Source organism: Antechinus flavipes, chromosome 1, assembly GCF_016432865.1.
Source record: "Antechinus flavipes isolate AdamAnt ecotype Samford, QLD, Australia chromosome 1, AdamAnt_v2, whole genome shotgun sequence".
NCBI lineage: Eukaryota > Metazoa > Chordata > Mammalia > Dasyuromorphia > Dasyuridae > Antechinus > Antechinus flavipes.
In genome coordinates this window covers 657,142,407-657,163,227 of record NC_067398.1, presented here as the reverse complement: position 1 = coordinate 657,163,227, position 20,821 = coordinate 657,142,407, and the positions used below count along the sequence as shown (strand labels likewise).

General features: G+C 34.2%; 1 protein-coding gene and 1 pseudogene across 6 annotated transcripts in view; both read left to right on the top strand.

Moving 5' to 3' along the window:
• LOC127544845 (adhesion G protein-coupled receptor E3-like) overlaps nt 1-20,821 on the top strand; it is a 214,069-nt gene that overhangs the window by 65,511 nt on the left and 127,737 nt on the right. The window lies entirely within an intron of this gene.
• Nucleotides 18,716-18,868, top strand: LOC127546155 (uncharacterized; annotated as a pseudogene).

Sequence of the window (20,821 nt, the reverse complement as noted above, 5' to 3'; positions counted from 1 at the left end):
CACAGCTAGAAAGTGTTAAGTGCATGAGATCAAATTTGAACTCAGGTCCTCCTGATTTCAGGGCTAGGGCTCTATCCACTATACTACCTAGCTGCACCCTTCTTGTGAGAATTTTACCAGTGAATTGAGAATGATCTGGGTTGCAGTTTAGGTTGATGTGAGTGAAAGGATAGCCAGAAGTTGCAAATATAAAATGAATGAGCCAGTTATTTATTAAAATACTAATGATATGTAGCTCTTTACCAAATAAATCTAATTACAATCACAAATATTTAAAAGTGAAGCTCAGATTTATCATGTCTGATTGAAATATAAAAACTAGTTCACATAAGTTTTAAATTGGTATATAAAGGGCAGCTATGTGGTACCGTGGTTAGAGCACCAGCCCTGAAATCAGGAGAACCTGAGTTCAAATCTGGCCTCAGACATTTAACATTTCCTAGCTGTGTGACCCCTGGGCAAGTCACTTAACCCCAAATGCCTCAGAAACAAAAAAAAATTGTTATATAAGACTTTTTTATTCAATAGACAAAAATCTTGTTACCTTCTTATTCATTTTCAATATGTTTTTGTCTTCTTCACATTGCCTACTTCCTTTCACTTTATTGCTACTCTTCCTGTGTGTCTTCCCTCATCAACACAGCTGGAAAGATAAGTGAAGTTTAAAAGGAAAAAAAGATGTCACCTCTGCCAGAAAAAAATCTCACTGATCACTCCATCAGCAGACTCCAGCTTTGGGGGGATAAGAAGAAACAGAATGGACTCATATATAAATTGCCTCATTCATTTTTTCTTTTTCTCCTTCCTTGTATAAATAATTCTAATCCTCCTCACATTCTCCTTTTCTGATTTTACTAGTTTTTGCTTTCAATTGATATTGCAATATTATCTACTCTTTTATCACAAATGTACAGCATTTTAGCTATTTTGTGGTTTGAACAGGATTCTCTAGGCTAGCCTTGGAATATGACTACCAGTGATTAAATGGTATTCACATTTCTATTGTCAAACAATGAATTCACAAATAAAGTTTGTTAATATAATACATTGTTAATCAGTTTTTATAATTACTTTGTAAGTTTATAAACTACAAGCAACATCAAAATCATTACTACTACTGAGGTATCTCTTAATATTGTATTTATCAATCCACATCATTTTGGGTTAGTTACATATGTGAAAATGTATAAAGCTAAGTTTTTGCTGTGTTAATCTCATTGATATGGCACACAAGAGGCTATCATCTTCTTTGCATTGTAGTGAACCTAAAAGGATTCAATGAAGAAATGTTAAAGACTTGATGCCAAAGAGAGAAACTTTAAAATTTTACAATTCCCATTTGTGTTTGCAGTTGTAAAATTAAGCATGGTTCTAAATCTTCAGTATCAATATCCTTGTCATCCACAAGATTGTGACATCACCAATAAAAGAGGACAACACAATATAAGCATTCTTAAATGAGACTCAGTGTCTTCCATTCAAGAATATAAGTTTGTTAAAATGGGTAGAAAGTTGGTTGCTAATATCAAAAATTTGTTGAAATGAAATAAGCATCTTTGGGAATGCTACCAGAAAAATCAGAGGACACTGCTAAAGTTTGATGACTGAAGTCAAGGTGAAGAAAATTAAAATGCTTTGGTATATAATTTGCTAATTAAATTTTACAGAAAGGTCATCACCTTGGTACCTCCTGGAATTATAGCTCAGCTCAGCTATCAGTCCCAAATCAGTACAGCTGCAGGGGGGAAATGGGGCAGTTTACAAGTCCTGAGCTGATCTATCCAGTTATTAACAAAGCTTTGACTAGAGGCAAGGGAAAGTCAAAAGGGTTCTTAATCACTCACATTTCACCTTAATTCAAAAAAATAAGTAAATAAACCTTTTTCCTTCTAAATCTCCAAATTCTTTACATTTTTATCCATCTTAACAACACTCCTATTCAGTCATAAAATTTAAGTGATCAAAGACATAATTTAGAACTTTAGGATTACAGGGCACTTTTCCTTAAAACAGACCTGTGAGAAACTGGAAACTGAGTAAATACCCATCAATTGGAGAATGGCTGAATAAATTGTGATATATGAATATTATGGAATGTTATTGTTCAGTAAGAAATGACCAACAGGATGATTGGAGACTTACACAAACTGATGCTGAATGAAATGAGCAGGACCAGGAGATCATTATATACTTCAACAACAATACTATATGATGATCAATTCTGATGGACCTGGCCATCTTCAGCAATGAGATGAACCAAATCAGTTCCAATGGAGCAGTAATGAACTGAACCAGCTACATCAAGCAAAAGAACTCTGGGAGATGACTAAGAACCATTACATTGAATTCCCAATCCCTATATTTTTTGCCCACCTGCATTTTTGATTTCCTTCACAGGCTAATTGTACAATATTTCAGAGTCCGATTCTTTTTGAACAGCAAAATAACAGTTTGGACATGTCTGCTTATTTTGCATTTAATTTATACTTTAACATATTTAACATATATTGGTCATCCTGCCATGTAGGGGAGGGGATGGGGGGAAGGACGGGAAAAATTAGAACAAAAGGTTTGGCAATTGTCAATGCTGTAAAATTACCCGTGCATATAAGTTGTAAATAAAAAGCTATTAAAAATAAAAAATAAAAACAAATGAAAAATAATATTTTAAAAAAACAGACTGTGAGCTAGGGTGGTTAGTTTATTCCCATTTTACAGCTGAGACTTTAATGAACTCAGGGAGTCGAAGAGGAAGAGCATTGAGATCAACTAGTAAAAATGCTTTGAGTTATCCAAATTTTTAAAGGAAAAATTAAATGAGTTATAGGAGAAATATTCAGTAATATTATACTAGTGGTGGACTTCAGTTTTCCCCTCTTAGAACTAGATAGATCTAATCATAAAATAAAAAAGAAAGAAGTTAAAGAGATGAGTAGAATTTTGGGAAAGTTAGAATTATGGTGGTTGTTGAGTTATTTTTCAGTCCTGTCTCTGCCCCGATTCGGGTTTTCTTGGCAAAGATTCTGGAGTGGTTTGTCATTTCCTTTTCCAGGTCATTTTTACAGATGAGGAATTGAGGCAAACAGGATTATGTGACTTTCCCAGAGTCACACAATTAGTAAATGTGTGAGAATAAATTTGCCCTCACAAAGATCAATCTTCTTTACTCCAGTCCCAGTGTTCTATCCACTGCATCACCTAGCATCATGGGAATAGAAAGGAGTATACCTTTTTCTTAGCTAAACATGTCACCATCACAAAAATTGACCAAATATTAGGGCATAAACACTTCACAATAAAATGCAGAAAATCAGAAATATTAAATGCATCCTTTTCAGATAGTAATATAACACAAATTATACTCAATAAAGAGCTATGGAAACATGGATTAATTGGAAATCAAATAATCTAATCCTAAAGATTGAATGGGTCAAAGAACAAATCATAGAAATAATTGATAATTTCATTAAAGAGAATAATAACAATGAGGCAACATACCCATATTTAAAGAATGCGGCCAAAATAGTACTTAAAGGAAAATTTGTAATTTTAAGCTCTCACTTCAATAAAATAGAAAAAAAGACCAATAAATTGGTTATATAACTAAAAAAAACTAGAAAAAGAATAAATTAAAAATTCCAAACTAATACCAAATTGGAAATTCTAAAAATCAAAGGAGAAATTAATAAAATTTGAAGAAAACATTGACAAATAAAAGTTGGAGCTAGTTTTAGTATTAAAAAAACAATAAATACTATTGGTTAATTTAGTTTAAAAAATAAGAAGTATCAAATATGAAAGGGTGAATTCACTACCAATGAAGACAAAATTAGCAATTGTTAGGAAGTATTTTGCCTAATTACATACCAATAAATTTAACAATCTAAGTGAAATAAATGAATATTTATAAAAAGATAAATTGCTCAGATTAATAGAAAAGGAAATCGAGTAGTTAAATAACCTTATTTTAGCAAAAGAAATTGAAGGAGCCATCAGTGAACTCCCTAAGAAAAATCCTCAGGCCTAGAAGGATTCACAAGTGAATTCTATCAAACCTTTAAAAAAACAATTTCTTTTTTAATAGCATATAAACTATTTTGAAACATTTGGCTATTGTTTCAATTTTGAGAAACTGACAAACAAGACATCCTACCAAATTCATTTTAGAATAAAAATATGGTGCTGCTAGCTTAACCAGGAAGAGCTAAAATAGAAAAAGAAAACTAATCCCCCCCCAAAAAAAAAAGAAAAGAAAGAAAACTAAGGACCAATTTTCTTAATAAATATTTATGCAAACATATTAAATAAAACATCAGCAAGGAGATAACAAAATATCACAAAGATCATAAACTGTGACTAGGTAAGAACAGAAATGCAGGGATGATTCAACATTAGGAAAACTATCAGTATAATTGACTATATCAATAACAAAAACAATACAAATTATACTATTTTCTCAATAGATGCAGAAAAGGCTTTTTACAAAATACAATGATTTTTCCCATGTGAAAAACAAACTAGAAAGCACAGGAATAAAATAGAGCTTTCCTTAAAATTGTAAGTATATTGCTTTTCAGTCATTTTTTGATGATATCAAACTTTTTATGACCCCCTTTGGAATTTTCTTGGAAAAGATATTGAAGTGGTTTGCCATTTCCTTCTCCAGATTATTTTATAGATGAAGAAACTGAGGTTGCTTAGGGTTACAGAGCTAATAAGGGTATAAGGGCAGATTTGAACTTTTAGTTCAAGATAAGTCTTCTTCACTCCAGGCACAATACTCTGTCCATTATGCTAACTTTCTTAATCATTAGCAAGCATTATGTGTAATAGGAATGACCTAGAAGCCTTCCCAATAAAATTAGGGGTAAAGCAACTATGTTCATTATTACCACTATTATGCAATAGAGTACTAGAAATGCAAGCTATAGAAAAAAAATGAAGAAAAAAATGAAAGGAATTAAAATAAGCAATGATGAAACAAAACTTTCTCTGTCTCTATAGACAATATAATGGTATAGTTGGAAAGTTCTAGAGAGTCAACCAAAAATTAGTGGAAATAATTAACAACTTCAGCAATTTTGCAGGATATAAAATAAACCCATGTAAATCAACAGCATTTTTCTTAATGGGGACAAAATCCATCAGAAAGAGGTAGAAAAAGAAATTCCAGTTGAAAGTAATCATAGACTATAGAAAATTCTTGGTAGTTTGCCTACCTAGACAAATCCAGGAACAATATGAGCACAATTATAGAATACTATTCACACAAAGAAAGTCTGATCTTAACAACTGGAGAAATATTAATAGCTCACAATTAGGCCAAGCCAATAAACTAAAATTAACAATTCTACTTAAATTAATTAATTTATTTAATGTGATAGCACTCAATCTACCAAAAATATTTTATAAAACTAGGAAAAAATAGTAACAGCATTAATTTGGAAGGACAAAATGTCTAGATCAAGGGAATCAATAAGAAAAATATGAAGGAAGATGGAAGAGCAGTATCTGGTCTCAAGCTTCCTTACAAAACAGCAATAATCAAAACAATCTGGTCCTGGCTAAGAATAAGAAGGATAGATTAGGTACACAATACACAGTGTACATAGTGTAAATGACCATAGTAACCTATTGTTTGATAAATCCAAAGATCAAAGTTTTTAAGACAAAGACTCACTGTTTGACAAAATCTGCTGAGAAAAGTGGAAACCCATTAGTTAGAGAAAGCATCCATACCATACACTGAGATAAGGTCAAAATGTGTTCATGATTTAAAAATAAAAGGTGATATTATGAGCAACTTAGGAGACATGGAAAATTTTACCTGTCAGATCTATTTTGGTCGCAAATTTTCTATTTTGTGACCAAACAAGAGGAAGAGAAAATTCTGGAATGTAAAATATAATAATAATAATTTTGATTACATTAAATTTAAAAGTTTTTACTTTTAAACAAAACCAATATGACTTAGATAAGACAGAAAGCAAGAAACTGGGGGTGGGGGGGGAGAGAAATTTTACAACAAATTTCTCAGATAAAGGTCCCATTTCTCAAAAATCTAGACAACTGAGTCAAGTTAATAATAATACAAATCATTCCCCAATTGATAAATTTTCAAGTTATCAAAATCAAAGCTGTATGTAGTCATATAAAAGTTTTAATCAGTAGAGATTAGAAAAATTAAAATTAAAAGCCTCACACCTATCATATTAGCTAAGGTGACAGAAAAGGAAAATGACAAATGGTAGAGGCCACTTAGAAGCACTGGGTCAGAAACGTAGTGTTTTTGAGATGTGAATTGAGCCAATCATCCTGGAACTATGCCCAAAGAGCTATAAAACTGTGCTTTCCCTTTGATCCAAAAATATATGTACTGGACCTATACCCCAAAGAGATCAAAGAAAAAGGGAAAGGACTTATATATACAAAAATAATTATACCAGCAATATTGTACAATGACCACTTGTGAATGATTTAGCTATTCCTCCCCCATTCTCTACTAAATAGAGCAGCTGTTCCAAACTTTTTCTCCTTCCAAATTGCCTTTAGGACCTCTTCCCTCACTCTTGCAGCTGACAACCTTATCTTATAATTCATTTTGGCCTCCTTCTCTTTCTGACATCTCCTACTATCTCATTTTTTATTCCCATCTCTGATGAAGAGATGACCCTTTACCTCGATAAGTCCAATCCCTCTACGTGTGCCATCGGACCACCCATCCCTTCTTGTCCTCTTTAGCAGGTTGCTCCAACCCTTCTTGCTAATCTTTCATTTCTCCCTCTATATTACTTTCTTCTCTGTGGCCTATATACAATCCCAAGATCCCACCATCCTCAACAAATCCTCAATAAGTCCCACATTTCCTACTATTTATTGTCCTATGTGTCTTTGTCTTTTCTTAATCATATCCCTTTAGAAAACCCTATTTCTTTTTCTCTTAGTCTTTTCAAAACCCTCTCAAATATGACTTCTCACTCCATTACTAAACCAAAACTAGCATTTTCCAAATTAACAGTAAATCTCTTATTTTCCAAATCTAATGTCTTCTCTGTTCTCATTCTTCTTGACTTCTCAAGCATTTTATAGTGCTGATCATTATTCCTCCTAATATATTTTTCTCTCTAGCTTTTCATGACACTTCTTTCTCATGCTTCTCTTTCTACCTATTTAACTACTAAAGTCACTCCACCAAATGTGGGTGTATCCCCAAGCTTTAACTTGAGTCTTTTACTCTTTTTTACTTTTTGATCTCCTACTTAGTAAGCTCATCAGTTCCTATATAATTTCTAGCAAATAATTCCCAGATTTTTATATACTTATATCTAGTTTCTCTTCTGAGTTCCAGTGTGTGCCTTTACCACTATTGGACATTTTAAACTGGATGATCTGTAAGATCATCCAATTTTACATGTTTACAATGGAATTCACTATCTTCTCTCTTGCTCACTCCTTGAAGCTTTATTGTTTCTCATGAGGATGTCACTCAGCTATATAAGTTCAGTTCAACCTCAATTTTTTCTTCTGCTTCATTATCCATAACAATCTGCTGGTGAGTCTGTTATTTCTATTTCTGCATCTCTTTTATTCTGCATCTCATACATCTCTTTTATTCTATTCACATGGCCATCTCACTATTTTAGGTTCTTATTATTTTCCCCAAGACTATTGAAATAACCTTCTAATTTTTTTTTCTTCTAGTCACTCCCTTCTTAAATCCATCCTTCACAAAACTGTCTACTCAATCTTCTTAAAACAGATTTGCTCATGTCACTCCATTGATTAAGAAACTTTAAGGATTCCATTATCTCAAGGATAAAACACAAACTTTATATACTTAACTTACTTTTCAAGCCTCTCACTGTCTGATCACTATCTATGTTTTCTGGATAGCTACACATGATTCCTCTTCACACATTCTAATCACATTTTAACTAACCTACTTGGATTTCCCTAAACTGAACTCACCTTCTATCCTTAGCCTTTCTACTTCATACTTTCTTTTACCTGCTTATCTATATAAATATTGTATCCTCATCTCAATTCCCCAGAGAAGGTAAATCCTTTAAGATAAGAATTGTGTTTTCATTTTCTGTTTATTTCCCAGAGCGTTGGGACTGGGACTACTGGGAACTTGATAAATACTAGAAAGTATGTAAGAATTGTAGCCTACTCTGCCCCACAGTGAGGTGAAATCATGTGTTCCGAAAAGACAGCTAATTTAGGAAGGGAGATGTGGTTCCTAAAGAGAACACAACAACACAAGATCTACTTTCCTACTTTTCCTGGGACATTCAATTGATACAGACTATACCTACAGAGTATCAGATAATTGTCCAATTTTATGATACTACGGATTGAATTTAATAGGAATTGAGACTCACTCAATGATAGATCTTCAAGAAATGTCAATGAGCATCCATTAAAACTCACTACTTGAAGCATAATTCCCCTCTACAATGTTACAGAGAAGTAGTCATGTACCTTCTGTCTGAACATCTCAAGAGACAGGGTGCTAACCAACATTATAAGAACATTCCATTGTTGTGCATATCCAAATTTGAATGTGTGTCTCATTCTGAATGAAAGAATCAAATGAAAGGGACATTTTCATATATATACACACATATATATGTATATGTACGTATATATATGTAATAGAAGAGGATTATATATGAAACTCCAGATCCCTATTGTATACACATTGTCTTTTCTTTTCATTATAAATTCAATATGTAACTTTCAAAGAGGACTGGATGTTGCATCTTTGGGATAGTGCCTCTTTCTTTAGTTCTCTCTTTTCAAATAGGAAATGTCCTACTTGTCATATAATCTTTTAAGTGGGAGTTGATCATATCTTCCCTGAATTTCATGATGAATAGGATTACACAATAAAAACCAACAATTCTCTAGAATTTGAAGGCTTACAAAATGTTTTTCTCACACTCTCCATGTTGGGTAAATAATATGCTTAATATTATTCTTATTCCTCAGAGAAAATTAGTGAAGAAAGGAGAAGTTACTTGGCTAGGTTTATATAACTTATAATTGTCAGTGACAGTGATGGAATATCAAAATATTAGGAATCATCTACTCTTACACTCTTGTTGAATAGAAGTCCTGAGAGGGGTTGGGAATGTCTAAAGCAACTGATCAGTACCAGGGCCATAAGTTAATTTTAGAATATAGAAGATCATCAAATAAAACCTTCCCATCTTATTGATACAAAAATTAAAGCCCTATAAAGGAAATAAACTTGCCTAAGTTGTCAAATATTATTTAAATGTACTACTCTTATTGGTTATTGAAACCCTGCTCATTCTTGCTACTTTGAAGTCCTATGAGCCTTTTGCCATTCTCTCTGCTATGCTCTCTGAAATGAAATTGAGAAGATCAGTTTGATGTAGTAAGGGGGTAATTCTTGGGAAAATGGGATTATGCTATGAAGAGAGAAATGCAATACCAGGTGACCATGTGCTTAGGTGTAAACACCCTCAGACTCTTGATGCTGGCTTTTCCCCCCATAAACACACACACACCCTTACCTCCTTGTTCCTCCTAGAGCCAAGCAGAACATTTGTGTTCATGTTAAATTTTTGGAATATTAAGAAGCAATCATTAAGAAGCACATATATTAGATTGCTTGCTGTGGAGGGGAGGGGAAGAAAGGGGAAAGAAAGAAAAAGGGGAAAATGGAAATAAAAAATATTTTCATAAAAAACAATGACAAATGAGGATTGGATACTATAATTACAAAAGAAATATATATTGTTCATAGTGTTATGATGTCCCACTACAGAAAAAGTCATTGGCAATGGAGATCAAGGTGTGCTTTTTACAAAAGGCCCCACTATTCCATGTTTAAAAAACAATCAAAATTTCATACAATTAAGTGTTGAAAGCTATCTTTACAAGTAATTGGAAAATAAAATATGATTAAGTTGAAAGGGAAAAAAGGAAACAATCATGTTTCCCTTTAGCATTTTCTTCTCCAGACTAACTATCCCCAATACTTGCCTCTTATCATATGAGATCATAGATTTAGAGCTAGATGGAATTTTAAGAATGATATAATTCAATTTCTTTGTCTTACAGAAGAATTAATAGCATCAAAATGCTGGAATGTCTTATGGTCACAAAACCATACTATGTTAAAGCCAGCATTTGGACAGCGATCTTTTGACTCCTGAGTCCAGAACCAGACAGATTCTTCCTCACTGTGCTAGTTTCAAGTCCAATCTAGGTTCTAGAAAATTCTAGAAAAAAAATGACCTTCTATGCTTAATTTTTAGAAAGAGAGTCTTCATTGTTTCTTGACTACTGGGCAGTATTTGCATCAATTAGGCCATAGGGATTCTCTGTCTCTAAGATGAGTCTCTGCTTTTTTATTCCCTTCCAAGTAGAATAACTGATAGTCTGCTAATTAGAAGTTTTGGCCTTTAAAGAAAGTGTCTTAAGATCCTAAGAAAAGGGAAGTAACATTGGCATAGTTTATCAGCATCATCAATAATCCTCACAAATATTTGTTGAACTCTATACCTACTCTGTATCTCCTACAAAAAAGCAAATATAATCTATCTCTAATCCTCTGTACTAAATAGCTATGTATCTTTAGAGAAGTAATTTAGTTTTTCTCGGTCTGAGGTTCTTTGTAAAATAGAGTAGGACTCAATGATCTAAAATGTAAATAGTCAATTCTAGCTGTTTGTTCAGTCATATTTTAAAGTTATATCTGATTCTTCATGACTCCAATTTTCTTGAGAAAGATACTAGAGTACTTTGCCATTTCCTTCTTTAGTTTATTTTACAGATGAAGAAACTGAGGCAAACAGAGTTACATGCCTTGCCCAGGGCTCATATAGCTAGTATGTGTCTGAGACCAGATTTGAACTCATAAAGATGAGTCTTCCTGATTCCAGGCTCTAGGCCTGCATCCACTGAGCCACCTGGCTTCCAATCTAGCATTCTACAAATCTGATAGAAGCTCTTCCCTGAGGTTATTTGTTATATAGAGACTAAGGATCTCAAATGGTAGGAGGATTAATTGGCATAAACTCTGGATTGAAAGCCTTCTCTTCACCTCTCTGGAACTCATTTCTCCTGACTGTACAAGTTTCATATGATGTATCATCAAAACTCTGAAAGATGCAATGCAGTCATAATGTCTAGCCCATATAGTTCTACACTTTTGTTTATAACACATGTAAGGATATACATTTCATTTGGAATGTTTAAAATTCTGGTGGGTGGATGAATTGATATTTGTTAGAAATCTAGCAAGGAAAAGCTGTAACTCCTTAAAATGAAGATTCTATTATTCTCTACAAAGGAATAAGTCTCAAGGTCTTTCCTCTTGACAATGGAAAAGTTAATAAGACAGAAAAAAGAACTTTGAAGGACTCTTTGTGCCCAACTGTGCAACTTGTTTCACATTCCTAAAATTGCTGAGGTCTCTCCCTGTTTCCCAAATTGTGATACTACTCAACTCAGTCTGAGTTTTCTTTGTAGCACAATAGTTCCTATAGATAAGAGAAGCCTTCACCCCACAAATAATGATAAGCTTTCGAATTCCACTCATCATCTCATTCAGCTGTTCACTTCCTCAGAAACTTCAGAAAAGTAGAAAATGGAAACATCTCAAATATGTAACTGAGATGAGATCTCTTTGCATAAAAAAAGTTAGCATGTACCACTATCTTGGAGATGAATTGCTATTTCACATCTAATGATCAGTAGTGTTGAGATAGAAATGATAATGCTTTGGGGGTGGTATGAATACCTGGGGAGGGAACATTAAGAACATGGGCTAACACACATCATAAGACCTTTTCTCTGACTTCTACTGGGTAATCTGAAACCATAGGCATCTCTCTGAAATGCCCAGATATCTAGTAATGCAACCCCAAAAATATCCTTCAGCAGATTTCATTAGGATTCCCAAATTCTATACTTCCAGAACATTTCTTTCTTCCCTGGGTGTACCCCTTAGTGAATTATAATATCAAACATATAGAAGAAGATAATTATTAAATATAGGAAGTAAAATGAATAGAATTCCTCTTATTTTTTTTTCAAAGAATAAAGAACTTGCAGGTATGTGACTCAGTAGATAGCGTGATGGGCCTGGGCAGGAAAATCTAAGTTCAAATCCAACCTCATACACTTACTTATCTGTGTGATTCTGGACAAGTCACAAGTCTTAACTCACTACAGAAGGAAATGGCAAATCATATTGTGCCATATTGTAGCAAAACACAATATCTTTGCCAAGAAAACCACATGGACAGCATGGGGTTGTCTTTTCTGCTGCTGAGTACAAAAAATGTGCAATAAAGAGAAATTTAAAATATATTAGATAGCTAAAAGTTAAGTCAGTTCTGTGGTTTAGTGGTTAGAGCATTAGACTGGGAATCAGGAAGACTCATCTTCCAGAGTTCAAATTCTCCCTCAAACACATTAATTTTGTGAATCTGACTGAGTCATTTAATCAGTAGATGCAGCTCTGAATAAGAAAATCAATCAGTTTGCTCATCTGCAAAGTGAACTAGAGAAAGAAATGGCAAACCACTCCAGTATCTTTGCCAAGAAAACCCTAAACTGGGGAGAGAAAGAGGTCCTGCAGAGTTGGACAAGAAGGAAATGATTCAACAACAAAAAACTAAATGCAATATTTATGAAGAAAGGATTGCACTTGTATTCAGGAAGATCTGATTTCTAATCCTATCCTAGCAACTAACTGTATGAGTTTGGACAAGAGGTTTAACTTTTCTGTGCCTTTGTTTACTTATGTATAGAATGAAGGTTTGGACACAATGGTCTCTAAGGTTCCATCCAGATCTAAAATCTACAATTCTATGTTAGGATTTACTACTGCTTGAAGAGTATCTAATTACTAACTGTGTAATATTAGAAAAGTCACTTAATCTCTTTGGGTCTTAGTTTCTTCGTATATAAAATAAGGAAATTTGATTCAATTATTTCTAATGTTCCATGAACTTCTAAATCATTGACTCCCTCAGATTTTGCAAGTTTTTTGGGCCAGGACTATATTGTTGTGATTTTCAAAAGTAATTATTCACAACCCATTATTTACAGATGGAAATACTGAGCTCTAGAGAGGAAAAGTGATTTCCCCAAAGTCAAATAGATAATAAGTGCCATAATTTAGTAGCTAAAGAGTATATAAACCAAGGTCTTTCTTCATGCCAAGTCATGGTAAGTTTTTATAAGAAACTATATGTAAAGAATTTAGAAAAGAAACAAATATTAGGTTGGAAATGAAAAAAAATTCTCATTGAAGAAAAGAATATTAAAACCATAGTAGAAAATACCTTTTTATATTTGAGAGGAATCAACATCTATGATTCCATTGATTTGTCCAATGATGAATACAGGCCACTCACAAGTACATTATACCCATGGAGTTGCTAGAGTACAGCAAGCTGAAGTGACTTACCCATGGTCACACAGCAAATATATGTCAGAAGCATGACATGATTCTGGTATTCTTAAGTTCATGACTGGCAAGTTGTCATTCATTCATTTGGCAGTTATTAATATAGTAAACATTTAGCACTATGTCTATCGTAAGGTCATAGATCTAGAAATGGAACACACCTCAGAAGCCCTCTATAATCCTCTTTTTTGGGGGGAATGAATATTTCATGAAATAAAAGACTTCCACGAATTTATAATGAAAAGACCCCAGCAGAAGAGAAAAATATGGCATCCAAAACTAGTGTAAGATTGAAAAAGAACAATATCCTGGGGGGAGGAGTAAGGGAGTTTCTCATATAAAAGATATTCAAGGACAATCTTTTATAGTGGAGGAGAAAAGGGGAGGGGTTGTGGCAAACAATATTTGAACATCAGTCTCATTCTAAATGGTTCTAAATAGTCATACATATATACTCAAACATATATATACATATATATGTAATATATATACATACATACTTATATGCTCATATATATATGTATGTATTTTATATAACAAACATACTCATTTGGGCATAGAAATCTGTCTTACCCAACAGGAAAATGGAAAAAGAATGGATAAAAGATATGGTGGGAAAGGTCATTAAAAGGGAAAATAGATTAAGAGAGACAGTGGTCAGAAGCAAAACAAATTTTTGAGGAGGGACTGGCTTAAAAAAGAGAGAGAAAAGACTAAACAGAAGAAAATAGGAGCAAAACATACAGTTGGTGATTATAACCATGAATGGGAATAGAAGGAGCTAACCCATAAATTGAAAGCAGGTAAGAGAATGGATTAGAAACCAGAATCCAATAATATATTGTGTACAAGAGACATCCTAGAAACCAAAAGACACACTTAAAATTAAAATGATGGGCTAGAATAGACTATAATATATTTCAGCTAAGTAAAAAGGCAGGGGTAACAATCGTGATCTCAGACAAAGCAAAAAGCAAAAAAGGACTTAATTAAAAGAGATAATCAGGGAAACTACATTAGTTAAAAAGGTACTATAGACAATGAAGTAATATTAAAATAAACAAATTATGCCAAGTTTCTCTGATTAAAATCCTTCTTTCACTAATATACAAGGAACTGAGTCAAATTAAAAAAATAAATAAATAAAACAGGAGTCATTCTTCAGAAGATAAATGACCAAAGGATATGAAGAGGCAGTTTTCAGAATAAGAAAACAAAGCCATCTATAATCATGTGGGAAAATGTTCTAAATCAATATTAACTAGAGAAAGCAAAACAACTCTGAAATGACAGATACTGGAAAGGATGAGAAAAAAACATTAAAGGACTGATGGTGGAATAGTGAACTGGTCCAATCATTCTATAGAACAAGTTGGAACAATACTGAAAGAGTTATAAAACTGAACATGTTCTTTGATCCAGCAAGTTTTGTACCCCTAGTACAAACTAGTTTTGTACCCCTAAAGACATCGAGAAAAAAAAGAACATATAGAAACAAAAATGCTTATCACAACTTTTTTTGTGGTGGCAAAGAATTCATAATTCCATGATTCACCTCATACTTAGATTACTGAAACCAATTATTTTATATATCATGGAATGGCACATTCATTTCAATTCAATAAGCATTTATTAAATGTTTGTTACATTCAAGACATTATAGTATGTACTAGGTGGAATACAAAGATAATTTTTTTTATTCTAAACCTAAGAAATTAATCATTTCATAACAGAATAGGAAAAAAAAGTTGATTGCACATGAAACTACAAATCTACAAATGTATAAGTATGTACAACTTGCTATTCTTTTAAACTATAAAATAAAGTTATCATGTAGCTTTCTTTTTTCCCTTTTTTTCTATCCTTCCTCTGCAACCTACAGATGGTTCTTGTTAAATACAAATGTGTGTCTCTGTGTGTGTAAAACCATTTTATACATATTTCTGTTTATCATTTCTTTCTCTGAATGAATCTTCTTTTATATATCCTTTGTAGTTAATTTGGGTATTTATAATAGTTAAAAATGACTTAGTCACTCAAAAATTGTTCTTGAAAATAATATTTCATATTGTTATTATATACATTTTTTTGTTCTGCTAATTTGGCTCAATTGTTTCATGCAAGCCTATCCATATTTTTCTAAGAACATCAAGCTCATCATTTCTTATAACACAGTAGTATTCCATTATGATCATATACCCCAACTTGCTCAGCCATCCCCACAATTTCCAGTTCTTTGCTACTAGGAAGAGAGATGCTATAGATATTTTAGAACACATAGTTTTTTTTTCTTTTCCTCTAATCACCTTAGGAAACAGATCTTTTAGTGGTATTTCTGGGTCAAAGAGTATAAGCAGTTGAATAATTCTTTGGATATAATCCAGATTAATTTCCACAAAGATAAAAAATAAAAGTCCCTGTTCTAGTAAACCAAATGGGAACTAAGAAGGCATAAAGATAAATGAAATAAAAGACATTGAAGTGGAAACCTCCTAAAAAGGATAGGGAAGCCAGTGAAGAATTTTGAGTAGGAAATAGTATGATCACATTTGAGTTGAGTTTTTAGGACAACGAAATTGATGTCCAAGTAGTTGATAAAATGGAAAGCTGAGAGATTGGGAGAAGAGAGAAGAATTAGGAGACTATTTATCCAATTAAGAGAGTTTGTATGAGGAGAGAGAGAGAGAAACATTTGAGACAGATGTTGTGGAAGTGAATCAGCTAAACTATGACAACTTACTGGACAAAGAAAGGTAATAGGAAGAGTCATTGTGAATCTGGCTGAATGTGTGATATCCTCAACAGAAAAAGCAAAATCTGGAAGAGAAATTATTTTAGGAGAAAATATAATGGGCTCTATTTTTGATATGTAAAATTTTAATACCTACTACAGATAATGCTCATAATACTCATACTCAAGAGATAGATTAGCATATTAGCATACCAAAAGAATTGGATTTTTTACCAAAAAGAATACATATATCTAATATGCACTGCACTTTGAATACATGGAAATATCCAGTTATTCAGATGGCTTCTTCCAGAAGTGTTATGCTTGGTGATGGGATAAGTCATTGGATATCTTCAAGTTAAGGTGTTTTTTTTTCTTTTCCCAATAAACTCCTGAAGATTTTTCTAATTCTACAGTCTTGGAAAAAGGAAAGAAGAGAAGGAAAGAGATGTTGAAAATGCCTATGAAATTTACTATGGAATCCTCCAATTTCCTCTATGAGATGAAAATGAGAACTCATCTAGAGCTTCAAATTCTACTCAAAATGCTCTCATATCTAAGATTATATTGCTAAATAGAATACAAGATTGAAATTTTATTTTCCTAAATCCTCCATTGTGATTGATGTTAACTAATTAATTTTTATTTGTTGATTTTCCTAAAGCATTTTGCCCACAGAGCAATTCTTCTCCTGAATCTATTACATCCTACTCCCACAAATCCAGGTTCTTCCCATTAGATCTACAAGACTATAGGACACTACAAAAGTAGAGCACATATTAGCTCCTTAGGGAGCTCTATACCTGGAAAGCTGCCACGATCATTGCCATCTCCTTCCAACCCAGCCCAGCTTGTGCATCAAGGCACAAGGCCGGAGCCCAGGATGGGGATCTTGGGCTGGAAGAAGGTGAGAGAGAAGATACACACAAACCTGCCAATGTCCAAACACAGGGATGACAAACGAACTGAGTATAAAGGGTTTCAGATATATCGTTACCATCGCCCCTAATTTGAGAATCAGTCCAAGGTAAGTGAAGCTTCTTTCCTAGAAAGTTAGCAGGACTAAAAAGTTGATAGGGGCAATGTATCAATGACACTCTAGGCAAATATCCTAAAGTGGAAACAATTCTCCCCCAAAGAGACTTTTGATGTTATTATGTAACCAGATAATGCAGTGGCTAGAACTGTGGATGGAGTCAGGAAGCCTGAGTTCAAATTTGTTCTTAGATACTTACTAGCTATGTAACCCTGGGGAAGTCATTTAACCCCATTTGCTTCAGTTTCCTCATCTGTAAAATGAGCTGGAGAAGAAAATGGCAAATCACTCTAGTATATCTGCCAAGAAAACCTTAAATGGGTCACAAAGAGCCAGACATAACTAAAATGATTGAACAACAATAGTCACCTTGAGAGTCAAGAGCTACATGTTGAAGTAAATCTTTCAGGATCTGGGCTAGAGTGTGCTGTACTATCTACCCTATCCCTTCAGGTTTGCCTCTTGACCAATGAAATGGTGAAATGGTGAGTCAGAGTTACAAGAGTTACAAGATACACAGTTTCTCAGATTGGGGACACAATTCTCCAGAAACAGGAACAGAAAGTTGAACCTGTTATCTAGACTTGATATCCTTGAAACCTTGCTAGTTCCTTGCACATCTAAATGTGTCATGGCTTAGCAGTCCCCTGAGAAAGGACCCTGACTATCAACAAAACCATAAACAATCCCCATGACTCACAGACCATGTCTAGACTTCTCCTGTCTATACTCAATCTTCTCCTGTACACTACCCCTTCTGTCGCTGTGACAGAAGTGGCATCCATTTTATTTATATTGCCTTGGCTTCCCTTTAAGGATGCAAAGAGCTCCTCCTCAGGGTTTGTTTGGTCCAGGGGACAGGGACATGAATTACTGGCAAGTAAGTTTGTGTTGTTTAAGGCATGAAAAAATCTCATTATGCTCTCCCTTGGAGACTAGGTTAGGTTGGAGGATTAGTGGCATTTCCATTGTTCTTTAGGAAGTTTTTCTATCCCATCATTTCAGACTCCATTTGAATTAGTAAATACCAAACATTATTCTTAATCTTTTATTGAAAGAAATTTTTTTATTGTGGTGTGCAATTGTTTCATTATATTGCCTGACTCACTGGACTGATTTGAGTTAGGGTTGGCCCAGAAAAACTCCAACAATCCAGAGACTTCTAGTATTCAATTGCACTTAATCACTGTTCTCCTCATCTGCTCTCACATGGTACTTAAGACTATGGAGAGAGTTTTTGCTCTAGTTCTGGGAAATAAAACATCCCATCTATAAGTATTTCAGACCAATCATTTTATTTTGTGTGGTCTTGGCCAAAAGGCAAACCCAAAGGGATAGCATGGATAGCACAGCACAATCCAGCCCAGGTCCTGGAATGTTTACTACATCAACATGTCCCATAACATAAATCTTGACTTTCAATGAAGACTACATAGTGGTATTAGAAGTCTCTTTTGGGAGAATTGCTCTCACTTTAGAAGATCTGCAGAGAATCGCTTCTCTGCCTTTTGGCTAAGATCAAGTGTAGAAGATCTGCAGAGGATTAAGGAGTCCACAACTCCTGGGCCTCTTTCCTAATAATTCCTGACTCTCAAGGAAACTGTTGTTTCGGTAATTACAGTCATGACTGATTCTTCAAGACCCTATTTAGGGTTAGGCAGAGATACTGGAGTGGTTTGCTATTTCCTTCTCCAACTTATTTTTCAGATGAGAAAACTGAGGCAAACAGGGTTAAGTTACCTAACCAGGGTATCATTGAAACTGCATCATTTTCAGCTTTTTACTCTTTAGGAAATAAATTTTAGTGACCATGGACTTATTTTTAACTTAGGAGTAACAGTGAGATGATAGCTGAAATCCTTCATATTCAGTTCACTTGTCATCTCTGTGGGTGGGCACTAACAAGTTTGCATGTGTGTATCTCCCCCACTTCCCTTGCCCTGACCCCCTTTTCCTTGTTCCTTGATGCACAGGCTAAGCTGGGTTGGGAAGAAATGGCAATGATTATGTGTAGCTGGCCAACCATGAAGCACATCACTGCCTTGTGCTCAGGCCCCTAAGGGGCTAATATAGATTCTGTTCTCACAGAACAGCATCCTGAGGAAGGATGAACTCAAGGGTAGGATAATCTAATAAATTGAAGGAGTTAGCTTCCCCAGCAACAAATTTGGAGGAACAGATTTACTTCTGTTAATCTCTTCTAAACCTGTGGAAAGATGCAATTGAATTAGGAATTTAGGGTTTCCTGGTCTGGGCTTCATACAGGGACCAGGAGTCTCATCTCTGGTTCATTAGCACAACAAGAAAAATTTTCTCTTCTTTGCAAGACAAGGGATGAGGAGACCAAGTGAGATGTCGTTCAAGATCAGGAGAAAAATGCCACCTCATAAGTAAGAAAAGGACTCTTACCACCTTGCTGTGAGTAGTACGAACAGAGGACATATCACTACTATCTGTCTCAGATATTTTCTTTATCCCCTTAAACAATTTCCTGTATTCTTCCTGGACCTGAAAATTTAGAACAGAGAAACAGGAATTTACTGGATCCCAGGACTTAGTTCTCAAAAAGTTCTTGAAGATCTAAGCCAGAAATTCTTCACCTTTTTTGTTTCATGGACCTCTAGATAGAGGCAGCTGAGTGACAGAGCAGATACTGGGTTGGACTTGGAGTCAGAAAAGACCCAAGTTCAAATATGGTTCTGAGCCATTTACTAGCCATTTACTGTGATCCTGAGCAATTTCTTAACCTTGTCTACTTCAGTTTCCTCAATTGTAAAATGTGGATCTATTAGCATTACCTCCTACAATTGTTATGAAGATCAAATGAAATCATATTTATAAAGCACTTATCATACATGAAGTGCTTAATAAATGCTTGTTTCCTTTCTTTTCTTCATTTCTTAAGTCAGCCTAGAGAATCTCAGGGACCCCTTTTCAGAACAGTATTTTTAAATGCAAAAAATAAAAAGATTGCATCAAAATGCAATTTTCAAAATTTTTAAAACAAGTTCATAAATGACAGTTTAAGAAGCCCTAGTCTAATCCTCACATTTTACAGAACAGGAAAGTGGGACACAGAGAAGTAAAATGTACAAGATCACAAATGAATTCATGAATCTTTAAAAATGCATTTCATATGCACTCATTATATGCCAGGGACCATGCTATGTGCTGGGGGTGCACACTGCAAGGACCAGAAGAGATTGGCCTTGAAGGAGCTGGAGACAGAAACAGAGATAAAGAGATACATTGACAGAGAGACAGACACACAGAGACAGAGAGGGAGAAAAAAAGAGACAGAGAGAAGAGAAAAGAGAGGGAAAGATAAAGAGCCAGAACACAGAGAAACAGAAATAGAGATATTGAGAGTAAAAGACAGAGACAGAGACAGAGAGGTTGAGAGAGATAGAGACACTGAGGGAGAGAAAGACAGAGAGACAGATAGAGGTATTTTGGTCTGGCATCTTGAATGGAACTATAGGGAAACTGATAAATAAATCCTTCCCAGGTCTGGGATGTGATTATTTCTCCCAGGTATTAAGGAGGAGCTCTGCTTCAGACATAAGTCTCCTGATTCTATCATTCAAGGATTTATTTA